Here is a 20,071-nt window from a genome sequence, read left to right as displayed (position 1 = left end):
CCCTGCTGGTGGCATAGACGCACCTTATCTCTGTAGCTATGCAATGATTATGTTTTATTTCCATTTTATGATTGTAGAGAAAATACTGTACTGAACATTACTATACTTTCTGCTATGTTGGTGGGGGAGGGTGTTGAGTGGACAAGGAATGTCCTGTGCTGTGAGCATGGATGCTCCTTGTCTATGAAAGTACAAGCATGGTATTTCTATACACTTAATCACGTTATACAGTTTATTTTATTTGAGGCATGACTTTACACTGCACACCTTTTACATATTTTATGCATATCATCCATGCATTTTATGTGGTTACATGTTACTTACAGAGACCTTGATTTACACGAATAAATGAATAATGACTTATCCCCAAATATCAATTTTAATACAGTAACACAGAAATTGTTCCTTTCATTCTAAAACTAACAAGAAAGTGTATGCATATGACATGCTCAGATGACATTTATGTACTCTGATTTTCTGTAGGTGACAGATGCTGGTATTTTTTCCATCTGTGGCAGTAGGTTCTTGGTGACACAATGAGAAATTAATGGAATGCATCACCTGGGATTTTAAACAGAGGATGGAAAAGTTGAGATATTATGTGATGATGGGGATAGCCCTATAAAGGTCATTTGATGATGATTGGGCTAATTATGGTTTAAACAGGGAAACTATAGCAGTTGTTAATGCAGCATTTAAGAGTAAGATGATGAAGAAGCTTAACTTATTTATGTCATGTGGATCATATACTTATTCACTTAATGTGGATCATATACTTACTGCTTCCGTTTACTCACACATCCTTAACCCATTTTTTTTTTTTTCATTATGCACTTGCTGCCTCACCAAAGACAACAGATTCCAATATTGCATTCACACAGAACCATTGTATTACATCCTATCACAGTCTTGTCTGTAGCATCTTCATCTGAAATATCTACCTCTGATGTGTATGGAGTATACAAATGACTGAATACCTAAACCTAATTTAGTGTGATAGATACAGTCATGAAAAATGTTGTCCTGTTTGAAAACACATAAAGTGAAAATTTTTCCCTTTGAAATACATGTAATAATGATGGGAAGTGTTCCAGACCAAAAAGAATCTGCACATAGGAACTATTAAAGCATGTTTTAAGGGGTTGTTATGATACACAAACATTAAAGTATTGTTCAAATTACTGAACGTAAAAGTAAGAGCACCTGTAGCCTCTAAAGAGTAATGAATTTAGATTAATGCTCACCAGTGACAAGGGAAACTTGTGAAGTGAATTGAACCTTTATTGTGGTTTTGTTAAGGGATTAGTTGTTAGAGGGAGGAGAGTATATTGTTTAAATGCTATCAGTGGATCTATACTCATCAGTGGCTTATGCCAGAGTTATTGATGTTAGTTCTTGTGCTTGAGTTAATTCCAACTTATATTTTAAACAAAATTACAACTGTAAGCCAATTTCTGCATTTTCCTGTAAATTGTTTAGTAGTATTCAGATGGATGATCCAAGTCCCAGCAAACACTGGAAGTGTGATATTCCATGTGACTGCTTTCATTAGTTATGTGGAACACCTGCCCAACTCTCTTATTAGTTCATTCAAAGGGGATCTCTTTTTTGATATTGTTTTTCTTCCCTCCTTGTCTTCCTCAAAGCTGTTTTCATCCACTCCAACTTGGCCATTTCTTCACCTGAGAGAGTCTCACTTTAGGAATCCAACTACTGTAACATGTCACTTTCCCTGCCTTCACTAAAACCCCTAAAGTTTGGTTTTGGAGTAAAATGTGCAAAAGTTATGTTCACTTTCTGGACAGATACATCTCCATACACCATTAAATATTGGCTGTTTAATTGCATTCCACAACTCTTCAGTGTTCTTATGGTGCGCATAAGGTTATGTTATATCTGAAGCTCTCAGATCATTAGTTTGTCTTTCAGCTTTTTATGAATAAGCTGAGTGAATGTTTTAAGGTAATATGCTTTGAACAGATTATACTTGATTTGTAGGCTGAATTAAAGCTGCTGTGCTTTTTGGAAGGTATTCAGCTTAAATGTAATCAAACTGTTAAATTGATGGGTTGATCAGAGGTATTTTTGAGGAGCATCAATGCTCTGTGTGCAAGTTCATTTGCATTCAGTATTTTTCTACAGGAGAGCAGAAGTGAAAAGTAAACCAACTTTCAAAAATCTTCCAGGTTCTCAATGCCTTTGTTATCTAATCACCACTTGGAAGGAAGAGAAATCTTGACATATTCCCTTAGAGCCCATGGATTGCACTAAGGTACTCAAGCAGTCTTCAACCTGAGCTCTCTTTCTGCAATGACCTGTAGAAAAAGAATTAACTGATTCTGTGGTGCCTCAAGTCCAGATGCAGCCTTTTTTTCAGCAGATATGTAAGTTCTGTCAAGCATTTTCATTCAGCTGAAACAAATTTAGTTGTGTTAAAAGATGTTGCCGTATCACTCATGCTTTTCAGGCATCTTCAGGCATCCCTCCACTGGTCCTGCAGCTTATCCAAGTCATCTTCATTCATGAGTATAGGAAAATGGGGTATGAACTCGATGGAGAGGATAGTTTTTATCAAATGTCAATATATTTTTCAGTTGTGCCCATGATCCACCAAGAATGCTCGATAGTCAGAACGAATTCTTTTCTCACTACCTCCTAGAGGTTCCTGAAGAAGCTTTGCCTCACATCTACTACCAACTTGAAGGTCACTGACTTCCTTGTATGCAGCAGCAGCATTTCAGTCGATGGCAGCTGATCCATCTGAGAGTATTACTTCATCATGCAAAAACATACCCAAAATACTTTTGTATTCAGCCGAAATGGTAGGCAAGAGCGTTGGAAGTCTGAAATGGTGGGACTAGAGTTCTCGATTCATTTAGTCTACTTTAGATAGCATGTATTTCAGAAATAGCAGCATATGCATGGTTCCTTAGTAGTCATAGTTTTGGGTATCTAGGCTGCCCCATCCACTCTAGGCGTCTTCCTGAAAAAATAGATGCATCCCATTGTTCCAAAATTCTGGATATGACTGACATAACCAGTGAGTCAATGATGTTGACGTCTACTGCTATGTGCAAAGTAACAACACTTCTTTTAAAACATTCAAGTCATGAAGGTTGGTGTTTACTGATTTGGCTCAAGGGTAATGTAAATGAATAACGAGAAAAACAAATGGAATATCATTCTCTAGGTGAGCCTGAAATCCTTTATTTGCCCCTAACCTTGTCGAGCAGTTATGACTAGGGAACCCAATTATGGTTTCAGTGGTATTTCTTTACTTTTTTTGTGACTGTCTCTGTGATATAGCCCTTCTTCACTTGCTTCCTCACATTCAGCCACACATAGCAGTGCATCTGTAACACTTCCTTTCATCATAATACCGTACAGTCACTGCAAGCACTTGGAACACACATATATCAGTATATTCATCTGTAATCAATACAAAGAAATATCTTTACAAATGATAGCTGTTCACAGTTAATCTTACCAGACAATACCATCTTGCAACAAATATGATGCTTTGATACTTTTCTTTTTCAAATTACGTGCAATTTCCCTGTCTGGGAACATTTTCCTAATGGTTCTCAGTGCATGATCCACTTGAATGAGGTACACTTTGTTCAACCATATATCCTGGAAAGAAAACTTAAGTTGAATTTATCTTGAGCATCTTATTCGGGGTTCTATTAGAAAAAATGCCGAACAAAACTTTTCTCGACAGTAATTTTTCCCACACTTTCACGAAGCTTTGTGAGTCATCTTCGCCGATTTGTTACAGTTTTACAATTAACACACAAGCAAAGCAAATTGCTGCATACTCAACATTCGCATCCGCTCTCATCCCAGTCGTTCATAGCTCAGGGTCTTTCATCCATTGTGGGTTGAAAAAATGTTGGTATCTGATCTTTCTTCCTTGGAGGTGTACCACATCCCTCGGCATTCCCAGATGCATCCATTGTTCTAAAGTAATCCCACGCCAATCCCACAAAACGCCTAACCCCTAAATGAAGCCAGGAACTGTAAGGGAACGTGGAAGCCTTTCAAATGACTGTACGGTCCTGGATGCCTGAGGTTTCGTTTCTCAAGTTTTAGGCCGGAGTAGACATGTAGAAATTCAGCATATGTTATTATTTCGTGTCCTGCCAGAAAGGGAAATTAGTCCATCGCCCAAACCTAAAATAAAACTAACGGGGTCGAGGCAGGGTTATTATATAATCCATGTCGATGTCCGGTTTCGTACTCGTCCACGTCTGTGACCACGAATGTGATTAGCTATACATGGCTGATGCAAGGTTAAACCAAACTAATAATTAGAATATTTAGCCATTTGTATCACATCTACAACGTTTACTGATAGTAGGAAATGTTTCGAAAATCCCAAGATCAGGGGCATTTTGCTAATAAAACGCCAAGATCCTAAGATGTGCTTAAAATCCCCCCAGGTATTGGGAAAGAATGTCAAGATGGAATATTGGAATCCACCATTTCTCGCGTATTCCATGCGTATGTCGGGTAGGGTGAGGAACCATGTGGCAACTCGCGTATTCCATGAGTATGTCGGGAAGGGTTGAAAATTACACATTTGCTGAGATCACAAAATTTTAAAGTTTCAAAAGGTTTTTAGGAAGGAGGCACGAGCCAGAAATGGGAAGGTGCGTAATCAAATATCCGTAGCTACTATACTGCTCTGGTTAGGGAAGAACTTTCATAACCTAAAGGAATGACAAAAAAAAAGGACGCGGCCCAATTAGTTTTGAGTTTACATTCTTATTAATCACTATGTTGGACCATACTGTAAGACATCATATAACTGAATTAATGTATTTTACAAGATTATATTACACAAAAAAAAAAAAATCGACGGGATGTCATTCCTTTACGTTATTGAAGTTTCCTTCAAGGGTGTCACGCGAATCGCGAATTCACGAACAGTTACGATTATTGTCTGGCTACATGGCATTCCGTGACAGTGGCTGTGAACGTATTATGAGTGGAAGCTGTGGGTCAGCTTCTGGTGACCCATAGACATGATGGAGATGCATCCCACTTTCCCGAGGTGAGTATTTACCCGTGACATTAATTGTTGCCCCAGGTCATGGTGATGTTTACATCTTGCACGGGTAAAATGAAGTAATTTTGACCTTTTTTTTCTGCATGATCACTGAATATGTCTCTCAGCTGGGAACATTTTCTATATATGAATACTGGTAAATGTAGATTATAATCTATTTGTATTGATTGATGGTAATTTATTAGTTTAGCTCCACATCGTAGCTTAGTTTTGACAAATGGCTACTCTTGTTTTGGGGGTAGTAAATACCTGCCTCTTCCTCGATAAAATTGGAATAAATGTAAACCACAAGGTATTTTTAGGCGAGGTTTTCATAGGTTACGTTGTCACAATTATGTAACCTACTTTTTACTTTGATCCCATTTTGTCTCTGATGGTCTACAGTGCCATATTTTATATCAATAAAGTATAATGCTCTGTAAATCATTCTCTGCAGGAATTGCTGTAACCAAAACGAACTGCATAATGTATCTTAACCAATTAGTCATTTCCAAAAGCTTCCATCAATGTGGAAGAGAACTACCAAATCACCAGAAAGCAACGTTTGTCTGTACGGCGGGATGACGTGCGTCATCATGGCTCACTGGGCGGTTTGTCACGTCAATTTTTAATAACTTTATTCCATGATAGAGGAAACGGGATCCTAGTGCTGTCACTAGGTGCCCTTGTACACTACTACTAGTACCATCTGGCAAGTGGCACGAGTTTGACAGGTCTTCGTTTATATAGTAATTTGATGAACTACTATCGTATTAGCACAGACTCCACATTGTTCCACATTTTTTCAGTGCTTCTGAAAATGTCATTAGTTGCCATATTGCGTTTATTGGGTTAATTGTCATTACTAGACTCGGCTCATCTACATTATTCCTATAATTATCGGTAATTTGTCGTCACAACATGCTATAAAAGTAGCTAAAACATGAGTAGCAATTTCCCAATCCACGGTATTATAATTATCGCTAATTTGTCATTACAGCGAATTAAACACTTCATTAATAAGTAGCAATGTTACCTGTACATTATTAGTTTAATTGTCGCTGATATGTCGTAACAAGGAACTATATAAACACCTGAAACATAGTAGCCATTTCCCAAAGCTAGTTTCCATGTAGAGCTAAACTTATGAATTGGTGCTGGGAAGCGTAAAGTAGCCAGATGACCTGCCTCCCGCATCGGTATTCGTGAGTGTGAACGAATGTGGCCTTAGTTGTCTTTTCCTAGCGCTACCTCATGTGTGGCTAGGTGGCGATGGGAATGAATAAAGGCAGACGGTATGAATTATGCACATGTGTATACATGTATATGTCTGTGTGTGTGTATATATGTATACGTTGAGATGTATAGGTATGTATGTGTGCGTGTGTGGACGTGTATGTGGGTGGGTTGGGCCATTTTTTCGTCTGTTTCCTTGCGCTACCTCGCTAACGAGGGAGACAGCGACAAAGCGAAAATAAATAAATATAAATTTTAGATTCCTTCAGCTATATCAATATTAGCGCTAACTCCATCTTGTTCCACGGCTGCATTTCATAAGATGTTTATAGTTTCATTACATTTGTTATGGTATTGTTTTGAGTATTTTTGATCCGAGTAAAGTTGATCCGGATATAAAAGTGATTACGTTATGGCTGACAAAACAAAGGCTAAGTTTATCTTTCGAAGCTTACCGATGGATTTACCGTAATGTTAGTGAAACGTTTATTTTACAGTTATTGAAGGAGAACTTTGATGATTTGATGAGCTGGCACCATGGGAACCACCAGCATGTGTAAATTTTTTTTTTTACCATCCACATTACCTCATGTAAATGAGGTTGTTGCATTGCCACCATAAGATATGTAAGCTACGGTCGCTGTTTCTTCATATGGGTAATACAGATGCGTATTTAATCTGTAAATGCATTAGCAAGTAAGAACTTGTCACCCTTAGAAAATCATGGATATGGGCCCACAAAGTACGGTATTTATTATAAAAGATATGTTTACATTTGTAACATAGTTTGATTAGTAAGCATATCAGTCACCTTAGTATTCTTGGACCTCTGAAAAACCGGAGTCTTTTATACTTATGATAAAATAAGGATAGTTTGGCCAGAATCTTGTGTTGGCTGTTAATTGAGATTGCTTATTGAACCTAATGCCAATCAATGGCTAATTCACTTCCCCGTGCCACACATGTCCTCGACGCAGTTGCATGCGCCAGCAAATGCGATATAAAAAGATGGCTGATTTTTTTTTTTTCATATTTGGCGTTAAAGAATATTTTATGTTAGTTTTCACAAGGGTAGATTTTCCGTATCGTGAATTCCGTAAGGGCGGATTTTCGTACCTCGGAACTTGTGGGACATGTATTCTGTAATTTGATTTGAGCTATAATCAACGAATTATTTTAAAGTTCATAGAACATAAGCAGCCAGTTACTAGAGGTAGTTTCGATGTGGAGATAAACTGATAACTTGCCGGGATCGTATTGGTAACATGACTTGAATCCCAACCCAAAACATCGGGATGTTGACGTGTTTACATTTGTGGTGATGACGCCTCTTGTGTATATAGTATTTTGATGTAACTGTTTCTATTGTATTAGCACAAACTCTACGTTGTCCCACGTGACTACAATGCTCCAGAAAAAGTTTATGTAGTTTCCTTATAACATTTGATGTATCATGTATTCGTTAGTAGTTTGATATTACTTATTATAGACCCATGCACAGCATTACTATACGTAGTTGCGTGTGAGACTGTCATTGATAGTTTAATTGTTTCTTAAGCTTCGGTATATACATAGATAGATACATACACAAAAAGACAATCTACAAACACGATGACAAAATGATCGATAGATTTAGCGATGATTTATTCAACTCTTATTCAATACATGATAGGCCGGATTTTCTCCCCTGTCTCAGGGATGGAAGTGATAATTCTGCTGGTGTAATATTATTGAAAAAATGCATTTAAATAGATTATGTATTCTGTTTTATGAATGCATTTCGATGGAAAAGTTTCTTTGTTGAATATTGTTAACGATTTCATTGTACCTTGACGATTTGGTCTTTTAAGAATATTCTCAGGACTGTAATTAATTGTGAAGGTTTCTTCAGATGCATTGTTGGTACAAAGTGAACTTTGAACCAATTACAAAAAATGGATCAATGATACCATAACAACAGGTACTTTTGTGTTGGTTACACCAAACTGCGAGACACGTCACACCAGACTGACCGAAAGTCACCGTACGTTAATTTGGCCCAGAAGCCACGCCCCTCTTCCACAGCTAAGGTAGCTGATTGGTTCATTTACAATGTTCGTGTTGCTATCCATTTACTCACATTAAATGTGTTCACAGTTTATAAATAGACCTGTCTATAATTATGTTAAGAATTGGGAATATGAAATTTGATATTAAGGCATTAACACTTCAAAGGATGTTAAAAATGTTAATGTATCACAAACGGTCGAATTTAAGAACATCGTTTTCAAGTGAAGCTTATTTATTATATCTTTGTTGTGTAGCACATATTAACTAAACAGAAACAAATTACACCAAACATAGAGTACAAGAGGCAGTAAACAACGATTTGTGTGGGCTAGATGTATCCCATTTCATTATGGAACTGATAAAACTCTGTATGTAGAACGTACGTGGAGGGGAGGTAAAATGCTTAGTTTATATTTGCTACAAAACAAAGTAATGATGAATATAGGCTTCATTCGAAAACGATGTTGTCCTTGAATTCGACCGTTTATGATACATATTTAACATCCTCTCTAAAGTGATGATGCCTTAAAACCTTTTATTTTCTTATGTTCCCAATTCATAACAATATTATACAGAAGAACAGATCTGATTATAAACTGTGAACACATTTAGTGTGAATAAATGGATAGCGACACGAACATTGTAAATGCACCAGTCAGCTACCTTATCTGTGGAAGAGGGGCGTGGCTTCTGGGCCAATTTAGCGTACGGTTGACTTTCTTAGGCTCTCACCACTTTACGCTACCTCCTTAAGTTTATTCTTTCTTCCCTCTTAGTTGAGGCATACATTAGCTGCCTCGGGGATACTTTATTATCCATACATTTCATGTGGAAAGAAATTGTTTTATTCTAAATGTTTGTAAAATACATTTCGAGATATTGATATGACCAGAGCACCGTCTATATATATATATATATATATATATATATATATATATATATATATATATATATATATATATATGGCTATGAACCTTAAATATTTTATACCATTCTGTCCTGTTTCCTCATCTGAACGCAACTTGGGCATCATGGCAGGCATGACCAGTCTGCCTTTGTCCCTCAGATATGTAATAGTTGTGTTGTTACTATTTACCAGTCGATGTTAAGCGTTGGCATTTCTCTTGAATGATCTCTCGATTCTCTTCTCAGTAACCTGTAAATGCATATAGGGCTAATTTATTAAACAGTTTAAGTATTCGAGAAGCCGTGATATCAACGAACTAACGTCACCGGTTTGACGTAATTCTTATAGTGGATCCGTTGCCGGTCTGGAACTGTACGCTACCTGCACCAGTTTTTAAGAAATGTTACGTTATGGTTTATATCTTTGGTGTGATGTTCCTGTTGTAAAAGTTGTAAAACCACAGATGAATGTGAAGACAGTTGCAAACCAAGGAACTACCTAAGGTATCCTAACGTAACCAAAAGTTAACTCCTTTTTTCCCCAGACGTAGCTATCTTACAGGTTTGTTTGTGAACACCGTTTTAAATAAGATTATCCTTGGGCAATTATCCTAGGGCAGTTATCAGCTCAGAAGGCGGATGGCTTCCTAAAGTTTACTGATTGAATGTATACCACAACAAATGGCTTCCATTTCCAGGGCTGTGACCAGTCAGACATACTTTGCCCTTTAAAAAGGGTTCAGGGTCGTGGAGGATTGAGGCGTACAACGGTCCAGTAGAACTACACGCACGCCAGGAGTGAAGCTAGTGAACAGTACTTTAGGTCGATAGGCAAGGAGAGAGGTGTCAGGAATTCTGTTAGAAAACGTTGTAGGGCACCCGGTATCCTGTTATAGAGGGTGGAGGTGGATGGACTATGTATCCAGCCAGGAGGACTCTGACCGATGTATTAAGAACTACGTTGTGCAAGTTAGTTTACTAGTTTTGTTATTCGCGCAAGTTAAGTGGATTCCCAAACGGTGGCATTTCGAAGGCGTAACTGGCCGATGGACATTCTCCAACCACAACGTATGTGACATATCAGTGCACTAGTCTGTTCTGCTGGTCAAAGTACATCCCAGATATATGTTGACCTGCTTATACCATAAAGAATACAGAACTGCCTTATCCTATCGGTAATTATTCAATATAATTCTCTTGGTGCACCATGAAGGATATCTGGCTATCCCACTGTGTTTTGTTTGTCAAAGGAGACGCAGTTATATATATTGTCACCTACTTACACCTTAGGAAGTACTGACCGGTCATAACGTACTGGAAACTAGCCAGTAGCATTCTCTGGATGCACAGTCGAGGACATCCGACTGTTGCGCTACATCTCGTCCAAAAACAGTCACCATAAAACCTGTAAAGGACAAGTAAAGCCCAGGTGATATATATCACTTAATCTGCAGGCTGGGTGAGGGGCACTGCATCTGGTGTTGAGTGGAACAATGAGCGTGGTTGGGTCTAAGTGTGTGGGATCGACCGCTCTACCAGGTAGCCAGCCAGCTGGGCGAGAGCTGCTTAGTTGTTCGCTGCATCCCATCGCAAGCTTCACTTGAGCGCTACCCGCTCGTTTTCAAGCGTGTAGCGTCGCCAGCGAGGACTTTGTTGAGTCTGTCGCCACACACATGACATCGTAATACATACAGCTACCACACAGCGTCTCAATTACACACACAACGACGGCCGTCCGCGCCATGAGTAGCTAAGTTAGTGTAGTTTTTCTTGCTATCAGATCGCAGACAGCCGTACTTACCGCCGTGCATATAAATGCCGTGCCTCCCAGCATGCACGTAAAGACAGCCGTGCCTGACGTCATGCCCGGGATAACCGGCTTTACTTGCCACCAGCACGTAAAACACTATCGCTACACAGGCCAGTCAATACCCCTGCCAACACGAATTTTCAGATCCGTTTTCCCTGTGCGTCCTCGTACGTGCAAGCCTCACTGTGAACCCAATCTCCGTGTTCTTTCAAATATCTCAAGATATCAGAGGAGCAAAATTGTAAAAAAAAAAAAAAAAAAGAAATAATCCATATATCGCTGTGGCTTCTTAAATTACCTGTTCATGGATTTATTTCAAACATAAAAGATGATCATATCGTCCTGGTTTCTCCCGGGGTCTCCACCCCATCCAGCGACTTTCCTCCTCGAGCGCAGCGCTAACACGTCACAGAAAACGAGGCTCAGCGTCCGGGTTGGATTCTCCCACTGTTATCCTGGTAGCAGTGCGTCCGTCAGGCTGGCTGGGTCCATGCTCTACCCTCGTCACGCAAGCCTTCGTCGTAGTCCGGTAAGAGATCATTTGTATTCACGCCTCACACGAGTCCCAGTGTTGTACCAGCTTAGGTCGGGAGTTCTGCTGAACCTCGGCTATACAAGACTTGCTCTCTTGCACGTATGAGTGAAGGTAAGGCTGTCTGTACGTGCGTGGTGGGAAGCACGGCTTTCCTGGGCGTGCCTAATGAAAAAAAAATACGGCTTTATGGTTCATGGTGGTAGGTAGGTACTGCTGTTTTTTTTTTACGTGCATAGTGTAAGGTATACGGTTGATCTCAACGTACTTGATGAAAAGTACGGGTCCTTACGTGCATGGTGGCAGGTACGGCTGTCCTTACGTGCATGGTGGCAGGTACGGCTGTCCTTACGTGCATGGTGGCAGGTACGGCTGTCCTTACGTGCATGGTGGCAGGTACGACTGTCCTTACGTGCATGGTGGCAGGTACGACTGTCCTTACGTGCATGGTGGCAGGTACGACTGTCCTTACGTGCATGGTGGCAGGTACGACTGTCCTTACGTGCATGGTGGCAGGTACGACTGTCCTTACGTGCATGGTGACAGGTACGACTGTCCTTACGTGCATGGTGGCAGGTACGGCTGTCCTTACGTGCATGGTGGCAGGTACGGCTGTCCTTACGTGCATGGTGGCAGGTACGACTGTCCTTACGTGCATGGTGACAGGTACGACTGTCCTTACGTGCATGGTGGCAGGTACGGCTGTCTTTGTGGTTCGAGTGGTAGGTACGACTGTCCTTATATGCATGGTGGCAGGTACGGCTGTCCTTACGTGCATGGTGATAGATACGGCTGTCTGTACGTGCTGGTGGTGTATACGGCTCTCTCTACGTGCTGGTGGGAGGCAAGCCTTCACTCACTGGTGGCAGATATGACTGTCATGGTGTACATGGTGGTGAATACACCGTGTTTACTTGCTGGTAGTGGGTACGGCTGTGTTAACTTGCATGTGGTTATGTACGGCCATCCTGTCGTGCATGGTTGTAGGTTTGGTTATCTTTACGTGCACTAGAAGGTTCGGGTCGGTTTCTCTAACCCTCCTTCATGTGGATCTGCACTCATGCCCGTGGAACAGGCCACAGACGAGAGAAATGTAGGTTCTGAAGACGAACCTATTTTCTCTCCGAGTTGGTGTCCCGCAAGCAGTATTTTTTCTCCTTTTTCCTCTCCTTATCCTGCTCGCCTTTCTCTTTGTAATTATCTTTTTGAAACCTTTTCTCTCTGCCTTCCCTGACCTTCTTGGGTTGGCGACGTGGACCTGGTAGCGGCCCCTGGCAGGCTGAAAGCGAGCCCCGGTAGTCGACCACAAGGTTCCTGTGACCCGACGTCGCTTCGAAAAACGGCGATGGAAAGAGATCTTCCTCACCAGCTCGTGAGGATAGGCATGGTCCTGACCCGATCTTCCCCGGGGAATATCCCACCCTAGCGGTATATCACCTCAGGGAGAAAAGGTTTCCACGACTCTCACAAAACCTTCCCTATTTTTTTCTCTTTGATTTTCAATTTTTTATTTGATATTCAAATTCTCTCGAGACAGTCGAAAGACCTGTGACATACGTGTTGTCATCTGCTCTTATGTGTTGTTTGTTTTCCCCCCCAACACAGGATGGAGATCATCTCCTTTGCACGAAGGCTGAGGACACCCCTGTGGCTTGTGTTTGTGGTGTTGGCCATCGGCTACCTCATCTCGAGCTGGGGCAGCAGCCCCATCTTCAACAACAACGTCCTCAGAACAGGTACGACCAGCGGAGGGAGGGCTCATACTGACGCCGTCTGAGGCAAGTAGGTGGCGGGTAGGAATGCCATGTGATGTGGTCAACGGACACCAATGCCATCTGAGAGTCAGAACGAGTCTTGCCCTCGTTAGACACTCGGCATGAACGAATGCCATCCCAGACTTATGCCCAGCTTGAATGAATGTCATCCCAGACTTAGGCTCAACACGAACGAATGCTATGCCAGACTTATGGTCAACACGAACGAATGCTATGCCAGACTTATGGTCAACACGAACGAATGCCATGCCAGACTTATGTTCAGCACGAGTGAATGTCATCCCAGACTTAAGCTCTACACGAAAGTGACTTTATTGTACTTAATCATTACGAATTAGTGATCTTCCAAGGCCGGTAGCTAAACTCAGTAGAATGTACCTGGCTAGTGCTTCTCTGAACTGCACTAGTTACCAGGAACTAGTTTCCCGCGTCAGCACCAGGAACAGACGAGGAAACTCGGCTTTCTCCCACGTCCATACTCTAGCTGTTATGTGCGATGCACCAAAACGACAGCTCCCTATCCACAACCAGGCCTCAAAGACCTTCCCGTGGTTCCTCCCTCTGCTTTACATGCCTTGGGTCAGTCCACTGACATCACGTTTCCCCCTATATACCGTATCGTTCCAACTCACTCAATCCCTTTCATGCCTTTCACCCTCCTGCATGTTCAGGCACCTAGTACTCAAATATTTTTCACTCCATCCAACCATCGCCAATTTAGCCTCCTCCTCCTTGTCTTTTGACCATTAGTACCTCTAAAACCCAGTGTCATATCTCCTTCAATGGCTTTGTAGTTCCATCATCCAACACAATAAACATCATTATAACATGTAGACTCTTTTGGAAACCCCACGTTATACTGTTAGCTAAGTCCGCCTTTAAGAAACTGAGAATTATGTTCTCCTTCGAACAGTTGCTCTTATTATGTACAAAGTATTGATTTATCCTTGTACGATGAACTGCTGTGGTGTTTATATACAAAGAAACTCGAACAACAGCAGACCACTGGGTCCTTTCGGAGAAGTTAGAGCTTAGTTTTGGGGGGCCTTACCCTACATGAATAGAATCGAGCCCAAAGCAGTCGGACTTATATACTCTCAGTGTGAACACAAAGTTTGACTTGCTATATTACTATTGTGTCGGCCATGGAAGACTGGCTACAAGTGTGCTTCAGTCATTGGCTACATACATTACTTAATACCTTGTCACACGACTGCTGTGTGCCTGCTGGCAACTCGAGGCTGGGCCTTTGTCACGTCTGTTTCTCCCTCCACCGCTCGGCTTCGGAACACCTTTACCTCCTCATGTCTCTCATAACGCAAACAGCGAGACCCATATTTTTTTAAACTCAATTTCTCCATTTATTCTAATCTCATGATTATTTTCCTCTTTCTTTACTCATTTTCTTTTTTCAGCCCTCGTGGAGGTGGTAGCACCTCCTGCACTTGAACTGACGGATGAGACCTTCGCCGGAGCGGGTCAGGAGGACCCGGCCCTTGTGGCGTACATCCGTCGTCGCCTCCTGCGGCCTCCTCCACCCAGCCCTACAACCTGAGCCAGCCGTGGGTGGAGCACTTCTCGCAGTACGGCCAGAGCAAGTACGCCAACGACAGGATACTCCACAACATGGTGAGCACCGGTGCGACACTGGGAGAGAGAGAGAGAGAGAGAGAGAGAGAGAGAGAGAGAGAGAGAGAGAGAGAGAGAGAGAGAGAGAGAGAGAGAGAGAGAGAACGTCCAATGAGTAGGTCTCTCTCTCTCTTTTCATCTCTCTGTTGCTTCCTCACTTGCATTCTAAGTGTTTCTTTTTCCCACTTTCTCTCACGTTCGTCGTTAATCAACCAGTTATTATTCGTGGTATGACTGCCGTCATTACTTACCTCACGTCACATGGCATTTAAATTGAGAAACCTAGAGATATTGAACCCGCGAGGAGCTTTTTATATTCCATGCGTCAGGAGGGAGGGGTTGGGGAGGTGTGTGTTGTGCAGCGGTGGCGTGATGAACTATTCCTGGAGGTGTGGGTGAGCTCGAGGTGGTGACAGGAGAGTCAGAGGATGTGTTATACATCCTGGACCTTCATACCATACCCCTGGGGTCTTGCACGTTGTCCAAGTGGGGACTCACTGTACGGCTGAGATTGTAAGCAATGACTTTCACTCCAGCAACAGAGCTTCCACTGAGGAAATAGCTTCCACTTGGTATTTCAGGCGGCTGTGTTCGGAAAACGAGTGAAAAAAAAAAGAAAAAAGTATGGAATACAAACTTCGCACATTCGCGACAGCTACTTGGTGAAAACTCAAGAATATCATAGAATTCATGAATAACACCGATTATCATTTGTGATCATTGTTGATAGAAACATAATTGGGTCAAGTTGCATATATCTTATACTGTACTGTGCTATGGGCAGAGTTTTCCGCTGGGGGGGGGGGGGTTAGACACTATAGATGGGTATAGCAATATACTCCTCCGTGTTCACCACACATGGCTTATAGTAGTATGTTGTGGACACCACACCGCCATGGAGTGTGTCCCGGGGTGAGGCTGTGGCAGTAATACGACCAGTGATATACAACAGAGCGGAGGGTTCTTCGTGGAGGTAGGCGCCGTGGACGGGGAACACCTGAGCAACACCCTCTTCATGGAGAGGCGGTTGGGCTGGACGGGCCTCCTCATCGAGGCCAACCCGGCCACCTACCGCCAGCTGCTGCACAAACACCGCAAGGCTCACTCCATCAACGCCGCTCTCTCCCACACCAACCACTCCACACAGATCTACTTCCGGTGAGTCATGCCACACCGTGTGGCTCACGGGCAGCCAGTCTGACATGCCAGTGTTCTTGTTCCTGTGTTTGACGAGTTCATTTCTACAGTTTGTGGATATTCAGGGTTTTTCATGTTTGTAGATGACCTTAAATTGATATCAAGTTTAAAAAAGAATTGCTGGAATGACTTTATTCATTGTGTATGCAATCGGCCTGCAGTATTTGGCATTTGGTGTCACAACTCGTCAATAGTCAGTTAGGATTTCTTATTTCATGACGTGAATTGAGTCAGAGATAAGATTGCGTGACAATACAGATACACTGTTATGATCACCATACACAGACAGTATATGTTTCTAACATTGACAGTTACGCTACACAATGTTCACAGTGTATAATATACACGTGGATATATATCATTATGATACATGGTCGTCATCCACATTTAATGTAACCATTTACATAACGTGCAAAAAACACTTTGTATCATGACAAATGAGAGGAAACTGTCACTAGTGTTCCATGTCTCACAGTATCAGGTAAGCGGAGCTATCAGTGTGTGGCAAGACGGTAGACGATTTGTCAAATACCATCGTCCGTTGTGTCATATTGTTTAACAAAAGATCGCCAAGATACTTTTTTTTTTTGTTCGTGTTATATGAAGCCCTGAAGCACAGGGGTCGTACTGTTGTTTTTTAGGGACCCCAGACGACTGGGGTGACGAATGAGGGGAAACACTGGACCCCAGTTGACCTCACATAACACACGTAGTTGCCTCAGTGTCAGTAGGGAAGGTGTACGGTTGAGTAAGAGGGGACACGTGATATAATTTACAAATGCCACGGTAAACGTGGAGGAAGGAGAGAAGTGTTCATTGCATTGTACGTGACTGTTGTTGATGTTGTACAGGACGTCAGGCAAGAAAGGTGTGTTGGGCCACATAGACGAGGACTTCACCCAGGGCATCAAGGTCAAGGCTGTACCCTTCTGGTCCATCTTGCAGGCGCTCAATGTGTCAGTCATCGACTTCCTCTCTATGGATATCGAGCGGTCGGAAGTGAAGGTAAGACTTTATCCTTGTTTCTTTCGGTCTGTTTTGAGTCCTGATATGTGTGTGTGTGTGTGTGTGTGTGTGGAAGATGGAGGTCTTTTGCCTCTACAGGCAAGTCTTCGTCTTGATTGACCTCCAGACGTAACCGTAGTTACGCGTCTGTCTTCTGATGACGCTAAGATTCTACAGAAGGTTAAGGAGGTCCTTGATTTGGTTCGTAAGATAGTGGATTGAGGTCAGAAAGCAGGTATTCGGACGTGTGACTGCAGGGATAGCTATGGATCTCTGGTGGTGTTGATGTGGACTCGCTGCCCTGTTGTGTGTGGTGGTGAGGCTGCTCGTATCTTGAGCTCACACGGTCTGGCATCTTCAGAGAGATTACCTCTCCATTGCTTCAGTTCTCTTGAGTGTTTATGGAAGAACGTGGTGAGACGCTGTAGAGCGACACTGATACGTGATCACCGGGCTACATAGCTCGAAAACGTGTGATCATTCCCCACCAAGAGGTTAGCTTAGAGTTGATAATGTCTTACACGAAGATGTAAGACAGAAGCATTAGGTTGTGTGTAGGAACATTAGGTAGGAGCCTCTGAAAACTCTGCGATAGAGTTGCCCCTCTGCCGGTGAGCTGTTAAGGGTGAGGCAATAAAGGCTAAGAGCGGCACTGGAGTTCACTAGTTATGGAGACTTGTGCTGTGAGTCCTTGAGTGAGTTCCCGAACGGGCGACAGAGATATAGATAGACAGATAGGAAGTCGAGCACTCCAACGCTTCAAATCATTCACATACAAAAACAAAACGAAGGATTCATAATAGCAGACACTTAAAGAGCTGTGCTTCAGGGACCTTTATGGTTGTGCTTCAGGGACCTTTATGGTTGTGCTTCAGGGCCCTTTATGGTTGTGCCCCGGGGACCTTGATGAATGCTTCAAAGACCTTGGTAATAATCAGTCCCAGTGATACACTCTCTCGTGTTACCAAACCTACAAGACTCGGGTGTTCCAAGAGTGATGCCCTACGACTGACTGAGTTTTCAGGGCTGCATGATTTGTTAGAGTCGTCAGTTAATGCAGTTGTTGGTTCCTAGGTGCTGAGGACGATCCCCTGGAACAAGGTTCGAGTCCGTCTCATGTGCGTGGAGTGTCAGAGTCTGCCGGAGGGTCGGGCCGTCCTTGTCAAGCACCTGACGAGTCGGGGATACTTCTACATTGGCAAGAGGGGCATTGACTGCTGGTTCGGCCTGCCAGAGCTCTTGCTCCAAACCATGAAGGGGATTTGGTAGTGTGGGTACGGAAGCCTCATCTTCCTACCAGACGCTCACGTCTTCGTCACCCGCAGCAGGAGGGAGGCAGGCGTTAAGATACCTCGGGTCCGTGTAGGTGCACCCCGCTTGGATATGGTAATCAGTGTTCTGCTCTTTTGATGACGTTCCTTATCTTTGATGTTCACAATTGTCATACATATTTATTTATTTTGTCGTACATATTTATTTATTCATTTAGAGTATCTGACTTGACGAAGGTAATAGGTTACTTTAGGTTCAAAAGTAAAATGATAAGTATAAATGAAAGAAAGTAGTTGGAGCTTTGCATGTTTTTAGACCTGCTTCTTCAATCTGTAAGGGTTATAGGACAAGGCAGAAGAGAATTCCAGAGCTTCGTTATACTAGGAAGAAGGTACCTTAACGGTCCATCCTCGTGATTCCCCGTTTAGTGTACACGTACCACTATGGTACGCCAGAGCCGTCCAGCTGGTGCATAGTTTAGTTGTATAAGTTCTAGTAATATGAAGAAACCATGAACACTGTTGTACACACCTTTCTGTATAACTCATGACAACCTAAGATTTACCTAAAGTATTTGATTGTCACATAGATTGTAGATATGATAGACGGAAACGTTACACCACTGGGAGACTCGAATTCATTGATCTAAGTAAACATAGAACATATGTAAGCATAGAACATTTCACATGTTCTAGGCTGTACCTAACAGTCTTCTGTAGTGATGTCTAAGAGGGATAGTTGAAGACAGTAATCGTCTTCACTGTACATTTGACACAAAACCTTACAGGCTGTAGGCTAGTGTACTTACACATATTCATTGTCACCATGGTGTCTCATTATACACCCTCATACAACGTTGTACATTGTCCTACTGCACATATGTAAGTGAAACATGGAAGACATGATCCCGTAGACTTTATACTCCAAGTACCTGTAAAGCACATATAGTGAGTAAAGTTCCAGTGTTATAATAAAACCTACGGGATTTTACCTCCGAAACTGAGGTAAAGAATTTGATCCAGTGTCTATAATTACACCACAATACATACCAACATATACACGGACCCACAGATAACTCCACACGCACCTCTTCACAAGGTCTTCTATAATCATTTTATGTAGTAAAGATTAGGTTAGGGATGGTAAAACAATGACTGGCTTCATTGCACCTGCCTATATTACACCTTGTAAGGTGTAGGGTAGTGTATGTGCAATTATTATGGGTCTTCAGACTTCTCACTCTGTACACTAGTGTTCTGAAGGTTAAATGAACTAGATTATATCTGCAAGGACCCACATACAACGTATTTACCGGGAATATTCATATTACAGTCTAGGGGGTCGGGGTTGCCTCGTTTTACTTACACCTAAATAAGATTTCTGTAATGGTAATTTGCATTACATATACTGTGTAATATCATTGCTGATAGAATGATGTGCATTAATGACTTGGTTTGCAGAATTTTGTATATTGCATGCACGTATGTGCAGTTATGTTGGAACTGTTTTTATTGATGTGAATATGTTGAGATGTGTATATGAATTTAAGTTTCGCTCATAAACAATGAATAAGGTACATGTATATATGTAAATCACTGGTAACCCTGAGG

The 20,071-nt window shown here is 42.0% G+C and overlaps 1 pseudogene; it reads left to right on the top strand.

Moving 5' to 3' along the window:
* The first annotated feature begins 4,896 nt into the window (after positions 1-4,896).
* Positions 4,897-20,043, top strand: LOC139751306 (uncharacterized; annotated as a pseudogene).
* Positions 20,044-20,071: the final 28 nt, after the last annotated feature.

Source organism: Panulirus ornatus, chromosome 11 (genome assembly GCF_036320965.1).
Source record: "Panulirus ornatus isolate Po-2019 chromosome 11, ASM3632096v1, whole genome shotgun sequence".
Taxonomy (NCBI): Eukaryota; Metazoa; Arthropoda; class Malacostraca; order Decapoda; family Palinuridae; genus Panulirus; species Panulirus ornatus.
The sequence above is the reverse complement of the archived record's forward strand: the minus strand, read 5'-3'. Positions and strand labels throughout refer to the sequence as shown.